We start from the raw sequence: 10,258 nt of genomic DNA on the forward strand, positions 1-10,258 counted from the left end.
GGGTTTTCAGGAGTTTTTTGAAATGAATAAAGGAGGTGGTAGACATTATTTGGCTTGGTAGTGGTTCCAGGATTTAGCAATGGTGCTGGCAAAGAGGGATCTACCGGCATCATTTCCATGTGGGATGACAGTTATGAGGTTCTGGTTACTAGATCTTAAGGCTCTAGAGGGAATGTGGGGCTGAATTAGATACTGAAGTGCTAGGGTTTTCTCAGGAAGGTAGTACAGTTTGTGTGCTATAGAGTTGATTGAGTAGAAGTATATGAGGCAACTCAAGCCAGCTGAGCTGCTTAAGGGATAGACAGTGGTGGGACCTATATGAGGCTTCAGTAGCAAACTTGGCAATCTTGTCGTAGCAAGATTCCATTTTATTTAGATCGGTTTCACAGAGATTAGTCAAGATGGGAGAGGCATAGAAGAGGGTAGATAGAAGAGGAGTCCTTGCGATGGTTGCTTTGGTATGTTTAGTCGTAAACTGTTTGTTCCTGTAGGGGAGTCCAAGTTTTTTATTAACTTTCTTAATGGTTTCTGCTATGTGGATGTCGAACCTCAGGTTATTGTCTATTTTTACACCTAGCAGTTTAGTGTATGTGGTTGGACTAACTTGAATGTTTTCTTTAGAGCAGATGGTGAAATAACTATTTAGGGGAGGAGATCTACCTGGGCTGAAAATAATTAGTTTGTTTTTTTGGGGATTAAGAAGAAGTTTGATGTTAGTGAACCAAGTTTCAGATAGGGTGAAGTTATTTTGGGTTAGGGTTTGTAGTTCACTTGGGGGGGGCAACACATATAAAGGTGGTGTCATCTGCGTATTGTACTAATGAGGCAGTGGGTGAGGATGAAGAGATCTTGTTAGTAAATAAAGAGAACAGCAAAGGGCCAAGTTTGGATCCTTGAGGGACTCCTATGGTAACTGGTAACAGGGGGGATAGTTGTGGCTGCCATAGGACTGCTTGCTGACGGCCAGATAAGTAGCTGTTGAACCATGATATGGTGGGGGGACTTATATTTAGGATAGACAGAGTTTCAAGAAGCATACTGTGATTTACCATGCCAAAGGCTTTTGATAAGTCTAAGAATATGAAAGAAACAAAAAGACCCTTGTTTCTAAGGTGGTTAACTATATTGGTGAATGATAGTAATGCTGTGGTGCTGCTATGGAAAGGTCTAAAGGCAGGCTGGGATATGGAGTTTAGGTTGTTATTTTGGTGGTACTGCATTAGTTGAGTATGAACAACTTTTTCTAATATTTTGGATAAAGGTGATAGGATTGCTATTGGGTGACAGTTGGAGAGCTCTAAGGAGTTACCTCCTTTGTGCAGTGAAATAACATGTGATGTTTTCCATGAGGTGGGAACTTTGCATTCTAGCAGAGATCTATTTATGAGAATAAAGACAGGATAGGCTATAGCTCCAGCTGATATCTGAAGGAAGTCTGCTGGTAGCATATCAGCTGCTAGAGTGCTTGGTTTAAGTTTCCTAAGGAGTTAGAAATTGCCTTGGTGGACATGGAGTGAAGGTGAAAACTGGGGGTATTGTTTTGTATATTGGGATGGGTTGGGGCAGTTATTAGTGTGGGGCTTCTAATGCTATTTGGGCATTGGCAAGAGGCTGGCCTGTTTCGATAAAGAATTTGTTAAACTGAGTGGGAATGTTTTCATGGTTATTTGGTAGCACAGGGGTTGGAGTAGTGGACTTTCCTGGGTGCAGTATACTATTCATTGTGGCACAGAATTTTTGGGGGTTGTCCGCATATTTTTCTTGCATATTTTTATAGTAGCTAGATTTGTCTAGTTTGATTTGTTTTTTGGCTTTGTTATGGAACTCCAGATAGTTTTGTCTCATAATAGTGGTTTTGTTTTTTTGATATTGAATCCAGGCTTTGTCCCTTTCTTTCATTATAGTTTTAGTATCCTTTCTTAGCCATCGGGCATAGTTAGTTTTTATTCTAATGGTTCTGGGGGGGGTGCATGATGATTTAAGAGTTTTATGAAGGTTGTGGTAAAATATTTGATGGCTTTGTCTAGAGATAGTTGTTTTAGGGGAGTCCAGTTGTAGCTTTTTAGTGCATTGATGAAGTCAGTAGCTATAAAGGTCTTTTTGTTTTGAACTACTCTGACGATAGGTTGGCTGATGGTTTGAGATCTGATCCTAATTAGGTAGGTTGGATGATGGTCACTTAGGGTATCTGGAAGACAGCCAGATTGCTGTGCAAGAGTGGGCTCAGATACCAGGATCCAGTCTAAGATGGACTGGTGTTTGGATGTTTTGTCATTTCTAGTGGGGGTGGTTATAGTTTGGGTAAACCTGTGGAGGTTAATAAAGGCAGAGGGATTATTACTGGAGCAGTTAAGCCAGTCAATATTGAAGTCCCTTAATAGTATGGTTTCATGTGGTAGGGAGCTGGAGATCCAATTAAGCAGGCTTTCCATTACAGTGATGTTATTGCCTGGTGGGATATAGCCACCTGCAATAATTATGTGTTTGTTGGAATTTATTTTTAATGTGGCAAGGATTAGTTCTACATCTTTGACTTCTTGGGTATTGTAATCAAGTTGTTTTATGGTGAGATGATTTTGGAATAATATTGCAACACCTCCTCCCTTTTCCTCTAATCTGTCTCTTCGGATAATATTAGAACCAGGGGCAGTAATCTCATTATTATGGTGTTGTGGTTTGAGCCATGTTTCAGTTAACACAGCGATATCTGGTTTGTATAGAGCTAGTAGGGCATGAAGGTCCTGAATTTTGTTACGTATACCTCTTACATTAATGTTTAAGAAGAGGAGAGCTGAGGTAGGTCAACAACTGAATTTGTTTCTAGTGTCATTCCAGGGGAGTATAATATTTGATGACATGGGAGGATGTGGTAGACAGACCATGCTGCTTTGCCAGGGATGGTCTGCACTTATTCCCTCTAAGCTTTCAAATATTGGCAAAGACCATTTCTACTCCTATGGTGCCATTTTAAGGCAATGCCAAACAGATAAACCTACCATCTTAACTAGACCTATGAAGGAATATCTGAAGGTGGCGCTGTTCAATGTTAGAAGTCTTAACAAGAAACTCCACTTCCTGCAAGCCTTCCTCTCCCTGGAGAGTGTAGACATCTGTTTAGTAATGGAGACATGTTTCAAAGTCACTGAGAGTACCCCAGCAATGCAAGATGCCTTTCACATCTATGTCCTCATTTATCATGTCCACGACACACTGAAACATATGCATTTGCAACTCACCATAAAAATGGCACCATATCTTTAGAACCTATACAACCCCGCTCCATGTCCCAAGAAACCCATACTACCTATCTGAATGTACTAGAGTCATTCGCCGTTCAACCCAATACGATATTCATGAGGGATCTCAACTACCCCTCTATAGATTGGGAATCCTACTGCACTTCTAATGCACAAGACCAGTGATTCCTAAACTTTGTTAATACCAATATCCTGGAACAGTTGATCCATTTTCCTATCAGGGGTGCAAACATCTTTGACCTCATGAACATGGGGGCCAGTGTTCCTCAATCAATGTAATGTCTTCACTCTTAAGATCTGACCATAAGTCAGAATTACTTGAAATAAAATTTAAATCTGGGGATCTTGAGAAACCAAAAACCTTTAGGAATTATTCCAAGGATAACCTTTCTCTCTAATAAGCAACACCTCGGCTAAATTCCAAGCACCCCCAAACCCAGTAAACACCATACAATAGATTGAGATATTTACAAGCTCTCTGTACAGCCTTATTGATAGCTGTACAGAGTGAGCTGTGCCCTCTCGTATTAAGAATAAGACAAAACCAAAAGACAAACCACCATGTTAGAATCACAATATCAATCAGTGATCCAACAAAAGAAAAACGATCTTGGCCAAGGTAGGAGGAACAAAGCCATACATACTAAAAGCCCCTTGACCAATATAAACAGAGAGCTAAGAGGGTCGATTAACACTTCAAAGGCTAAATTTGAAAAAAAAAAAAAAAAAAGCTTCTCAGGCAAAGGACAACCACAAAGTGTTCTATCTACTGATATGTCTGTAACCTCAGAGGAAATACACAACAATGCACAGAACTTATTGTGAATGGCATCACCCACACTGAACCAGAAGCCATTGCCAACTCTTTGGCTGACAGGTTCAGCTCAAATTTCTCCCCCCATTCCCCCCCCCCCCAGTGGACACCAACATGGTTAACAACAGGGAAAATAATACAATAATACTCGTACTTAAGTGAGAACCTGCAAGCTATCCTAAAAATTATAGACCAATAACTTGCCTTTCAAGGATGTATAAACTATACACGGGAATTGATGCTGACAGAGTTTATAATCATTTAGAAGAAAACTCAATTGTGGCAATAGAACTAACGGGTAACAGAAGAAAGTCGTATGGAACAAATGATCACTTGTCAAAGTCATAGTGGAGAATTTATAAAAAACTGAGACCAGTCAACCAGGTAAAAGAAAGAAACACCACAAGCTGTCCCAGAAACACTGTAGTAAGCACCAGCACAACTCCAATCCAAAGTTAAATACAACAAGTTTATTCACAAAATCAGATTTTGTGAATAAACTTGTTGTATTTAACTTTGGATTGGAGTCGTGCTGGTGCTTACTACAGTGTTGCTGGGACAGCTTGTGGTGTTTCTTTCTTTTACATAGTGGAGAATTGTGAATGGGGAAGAATCACATGTTGTTAAACAAAGTTATAGCGGAGAACTGTAAGAAGGGGAAGAATCTAAGTATGGCATGGACTGACTACAAAAAAGGACTTGCAGTATCCCACATTCATGGATAAAAGAGTGTTTAAAATGTATAACATACACATTACACTGATCGACTACATTACAGCGACCACAAAACAGTGGCAAACCACTTTGCAGTTATGCCATGATAAAGGACAAATTATAATTCTAGGGATACAAATCCGAAGGGGGATATTCCAGGGTGACTCTCTGTCACCACTGCTCTTTTGTCTTGCCCTTAACCCATTAAGCTGTCTACTTAGGTCATGGATACAAGTTGGATCCTAAAAAAACAGCAGTGTAAAGATGTCTCATCTTCTTTTTGTGGATGATTTAAAACTGTATAGCTCATCAGATGAGGAACTGAAAGCACAACTGCAAGTGGTCAAAACTTTTTCAGGTGATATAAGAATGTCATTTGGTCTTGATAAGTGTGCAAAAGCAACCTTTAAAGCAGGAAAACTACAGCACCAGGAAAACATCAGTTTGGGATAAGAATGTGATATAAAAGAACTTGAGCAAGAGGGAGTATATAAATATTTGGGAATTGGTGATGGGTCAACAATAAAACATGGACAAGACAGTAAAACATGAACAAATGCAAATAAAACTTAGTAATGAATATTTCAGAAAACTAAGAGTAATATTGAAAGCAACACTGACATCTAGGACCAAAATCTAAGCTATAAATCAATTTGCCCTTCCTGTCATAAGTTACAGTTTTGGAGAGATTGAGTAGCCCAAAAGGTGTTGGAGCGGTTGGACAGGAAAATAAGAAGGATGTTTCATGCTCATCAAAGGATTTATAAAAATCAGTTCATACCAAGACTATATATTCCCTGTTCCTAGGGAGGTACGGGCCTTGACTGATTACATGTATAGATCTGCAATCGTAGAATTGCATACATATCCGCTGACCTCACAAGACCCAAATGTAGTGAAAGTTTTAAAACATGAGGAGAATAAGTCTAAGATGACTTCCCTACTTAGTTTAGGAGAAGCATATCAGTGTCAAGCAGGAATGGAAATCAAACCAGAAGTAGATAAAAATCAGGCAACAACTATATGTGCCCAAAAGAAAAGAAAGAATATAAGGTGAAGGATCAGATGAGAAGGCAAAAAATATTTAAAAGGCATAAATATAGCTGCAAGTACAGAAAACTGCTGGAAGAACCTCATGTTGATCAGGATCTGACACAGGAATGGTTACGGAGAGGTGAATTTAGACCAAAAGATGAAAAGTTAATATTGGCGGCCCAAGATAGTGTACTACATACACGTTGGTTTACAAAGTCCATTGAACATATGGGAAACACAGACAAATGTAGGTTTTGTAAAACAGAACTGGAAACTGGAAACATGATCCAAAAGCATCATACAAAATGATGAAGTTTATATCATATGGGATCATCCGTTACCAACAGTTCAAAAAATAGTTGCAAAAAAAACAGATATAGTGGTCCATGAAAAGAAGACAAAAGTAGAATTGATCACTGGAATCTCTATAACCAGTGACTGTAGTGTCTTGCATAGAGATACAAAGTAAAAAAAGAAATACCAGGATTTGCAGGCAGAAATGAGGGCAATGTGGCAGAAGGATACCCAGACAGTTCCAATAGTAGGAGGAGCAACAGGTCTTATAAAAAATAATTTGCAATCGTACTTAAATATGTTACTGATACATGTAACTGCATATGAATTGCAGAAGGAGTTAATACTGGGCACATTCTTGGTGGCGCAAAGACCACATCTGGCTAACATCAAAGATTGAAACAATACTGATTTCATGAACTTTAATCATACCTTGACTTGGGAATGGGGTCCATTCTTGTCATGGTATTAGAAACCCAAAATACTTGGAGAAATTAAAAAAAAAAAATGAGAAACCAGAGGTCATCGCCAACCTTTTGGATGCCAGGTTCAGCTCAAATCCTGCCCCAGTAGTCCAAAGGAAATACCGCAAACCACAATCCCATCAACCATTACTAGGGAACAGGTTATCAAAACACTTTTCAAGGACAAAAATACTGCATCGATGGGCCCCCATAACGTCCTGGGATGTTTAATAAATAGCATGAAACATGACCTCTCTGGTCCACTTGAATCACTTTTCAACTGAAGCCTTCTGTCAAGTTTTGTGCCCAAAGAATGAAAGCTGGCTACAGTCATTCCCCTACACAAAGGACATCCAACCACTGATCTAAGTAACTACATGCTTCCCATCCATGTAAGCCTGAGTTTGTCTATTACCCAGTTTAAGTACAACCTAGACCAGCGAATGGGGAATGAGAAATTTACACTGGGCCTGGCACTCATCCCTTAAGGACAGAGGTAGCTTATAAATGCCTGGCCATCAATGTCCTATCTGGATACAGCACAGCATTACTCTTTTGGGAAAGCTTGGCTAGGCTTAGAAAGGGCCCCGGGTTGTTAGCTTACTAACAATCTATGAATCTATGAATATAGTTTTGGGATGACACAGCTGTCGTTCTTCTTATGTGCTTTAAGAAGACATTGAGTCTTGGGTGTTCCTTTAAGTAGTTTATTGTATACAAACTCATCAGGATGGATGGCAGGAACATTGAACTTAAACGAACTATCTAACTGACTGACTACATACTTGCATGCTCTTACTCTGGCTGCTCACTCAAAATGGCAGTCTTGTTTGCACATGCTCAGTACTTATATGCATGTGCTGACTCTCTGGAAAGCATCTTAAAGGTGTATCACACACACTGATCTACAATAGCTACTGGAATGCAGTAAGGGTTTGACATCATTTAGTTATCAGCCAAAAGATCTCATTGAGTGTTTCACTAGGGATTTGGGTACATGAAAGCCTTGGCTGAAAAATCCAGCTGGGTGCATCACTGACAGGTCTGGAAACATGCAACTCTGAGCAGGTGAATCCAGTCAGCTGTTGCACTCAGGAGATCAATTCAGGTATGGTGAAGGATACAGCCAATGCATTGCTGAGGCATTAGGACCAAGGTGCCCTTGGCAGAATGACCTAGTCAGGTGTGTTGCTTAGGTCTTTGAAATCATGTAAAGCTGGGTTTGTGATGCCCCTATACTGGGCCAGTAATCAAGGAGCCTCAGTCATCACCGCTGGCAACAGTGAGGGACATAAACAATGGGAGGATGACAAGTACACACACAGTAAAGTACAATTTCCCTTAAGAGCACACAGAGATCACAGTCAGTCTGGGCATGGTTTCTCCATCTTTTTTGAGATCCCCAATAAGATTCCCCACTGGCACAGCTATAGGGTTAAGATCTCAGGTGAGGGGTTCAAGCCAAGACCTCCAGCACCCTCTCTGTCCAACCAGTGCTTCATGTCCTTGCCCATATAGCTCACACACACACACACACACACACACACACACACACACACACACACACACACACACACACACACACACACACACACACTCCTGGGAAGGCTGGCACAGGTTTACTAGCTATGCCCCTTTCTGTCCAGACTATAAGGTAGTTATCACTGCCACCAACCAGCTGTTTAAAAGCTACTATAAGGCCCTTACAAAGAGTGTCTGATCCTACCCTCTGAAATGGCTCCTCAATCACAGGCAAAGGCATCAAAGGAGCTCTCCCCTTGTCTCCTGCCGTTCCTACCTTTTGGCACTGCTCACAGGTCCTGCAGTACCCTGCTACATCTCTAGAAATTCCAGACCAATAGAAGCTCTGCATAATTCACCTCTTTGTATGTTTTATGCCCATATGACCTGCAAAGGGAATATCATGGGCTATGGAGAGAAGTGCCAGACAGTAGGCTCTAGGTACTACCAACTGCAGAACCAAAAAGCAGCACTGCAACTAGAAGAGACACAGCTTTAATGAACAAAGTTACGCGCTTTCTTCCCTCAATGCAGGAACTTCCTCAGAACAAAATGCGTAAATACATAAATCAACCCAGCCCTTAAATAACACATCCAACTAGCCAATTATACATTTATACAAGTCAATTAAATAATTAACAAGCAATGCAATTACTCATAAAAAATGACAATATGCTCTACTAAAACAAAATGTTATCCTAAAATGTTTTTAAATTTTTAAAACACTTGAAATATTAGTAGATTCATTAATGCCTGGATATTGAGTTGCATTTAAACTCAACTGCCATTATAATTCCCTAATATCCAGTTGTATATCCAAACATTTCCCCTGTGGATCTTTTATTAATTGTTTTACCACTAAAAACTTAAAACTGTGGTCATTACATTCATTTATATGCCTACTCAAAGCATTAGTCATTTTGGTATTTGTAATGTCCAATAAATGTTCACTAATTCTGTTCTTAAAATACCTGCTTGTTTTACCTATATAAAATATAGGACATTTTTGGCACTTAGCCATATAAACCACATTTGAACTGCAACAATTAAAATGACTTTTAATAAAAATATCTCTACCATTCAAATTCAAATTTTCACCAGTTTCCAAAATGTATGGACAATAATTTACATCCTACACTTAAAGTTACCCTTTGGGCTATTATTATACACATTGCTCACAATACCACTTGTTTCCAAAATATTTTTAAATGATCTGTCTTTTCTGAACACCACTTTGGGTATCTTCCCCACCTTTTGCCCCACATTCTGGTCATAACACAATATTTCCCAGTTGTTTTTAATTATTTCAGAAATTTTATTGGCATCCAGATTAAATATGGTAATAAAACTCAGTCCAAAATTCTTTACAACACCTTGTCTATTGATACGGGATATTTCACTTGTCTTAAGTCCACTTCCTAAAATGGGCTTATATAAACCCTCCATATGCTTACTTATAACTTCTTCACTTATTTTCTTCAGAAAATCAGCCGGATATCCCCTTTTATTAAAAAGTTGTAAAATAAATTCAACCTCTTTAAAAAATTTGCTATCAGAACTCACCATCCTGGCAGCCTGGACCAATCAACTTGTTTTTTGATGGTACGGGTGCCAGCTGGGGAATTCCAAATACGAATTTGAAAACTTAGGTTTTCTATAAATCGTTGAAATCAATTCCTTATTTTCAAAATCTATCCTCAGGTCCACATCTAAGTAGGAAATTCCTTCCTTACTACAGACATATGTAAATTTCAAAAATTCCACTGAATTATTAATGTGTACTAAAAATTCTTCCAATTCTATCTCAGTACCATTCTTCACCACAAACAGGTGATCCAAAAATCTAGTGTTATGTGAAATCTTAGACCAATAAACACTTTTCATAATGAATTCCTGTTCCCAGTAGTACATGACATATTTGGCAAATATGGGATCACAAGCTGTCCCCATTGCCACCCCAGTTGACTGTTTGTAATATTGTCCTTCAAAGTATATATAATTGTTTTTTAATACTATTTTCATTAAGGTTTTATGTATTTATTAATTTGATCTTGTTCATAAATACTTGTTTTTAATAACTGTAATCCTAGCTATCTTCATGTGGTATAACTGGAAAAAGATTACAAACATCTATCGTAACCAGCAGTATAGCACTAATA

The sequence above is a fragment of the Protopterus annectens genome, chromosome 15.part0 (assembly GCF_019279795.1).
Source record: "Protopterus annectens isolate FY-2018-M chromosome 15.part0, PAN1.0, whole genome shotgun sequence".
In the NCBI taxonomy this organism is placed as follows: Eukaryota; Metazoa; Chordata; order Ceratodontiformes; family Protopteridae; genus Protopterus; species Protopterus annectens.